The sequence below is a fragment of the Penaeus monodon genome, chromosome 20 (assembly GCF_015228065.2).
Source record: "Penaeus monodon isolate SGIC_2016 chromosome 20, NSTDA_Pmon_1, whole genome shotgun sequence".
NCBI classification, from domain to species: domain Eukaryota; kingdom Metazoa; phylum Arthropoda; class Malacostraca; order Decapoda; family Penaeidae; genus Penaeus; species Penaeus monodon.
Window position 1 is genome coordinate 19,977,060 of NC_051405.1, and position 711 is coordinate 19,977,770.

The window sequence follows — 711 nt, forward strand, 5'->3', positions numbered from 1 at the left end:
TATACCATGCTTGCTAGTTGAACATGAGCCTAGTTACAAATCATACAAACACGAAAGTAGTGAAGAATCTTATCCACAAGCTATTTCATTTTTACATTACATTCTATTACCATCCTTCATCTATCTTTATATATATCTACCCAACTAACCAAAAAATCCGATCTTGCTGAGAACAAACGTACGTAACACAATCACCTTAAAAAAAAGGTGGCAGTCAATTACATTAAATAACCCAAACAAGAACACTCGAAAACACCTGAACAATGGGCAGCACAAAGACACAAGTACGGCATTTCGTATTCAAGATAAGGACCCTGAGAGTTTGTGTTGCGTGTTTCGGCGTGAGGCTTTGTTTGCGTGTGTGTGTTTGCATATTCGCTTGGGTTTTGTTATGATTTTTCATTTATTATTTTTTTTCTGAGATGAAAAGAGGTATAAGAGGAAAATAAAAACAATGAAAAAAAGGGTTTGTAAAGTGAGAGAAGATAGGAATAAATGAATGTTAAAAAGGAGAAAGCTTCGTCCACTCATGCTTAATGTACCAATGAACACATTAGTTCAGGCTCACGTTCCCCTTATCGACCGGGGTTACATTGTGTGTTTTACCCTGAAGTGACGGCCAGCTTTAACGGGCCGGCAAATTATGCAGGCCATTTGTTTCCTATTTAGAGATGCATGAAATGTCATCCCACGATAGCTTGTTCTTCTTGC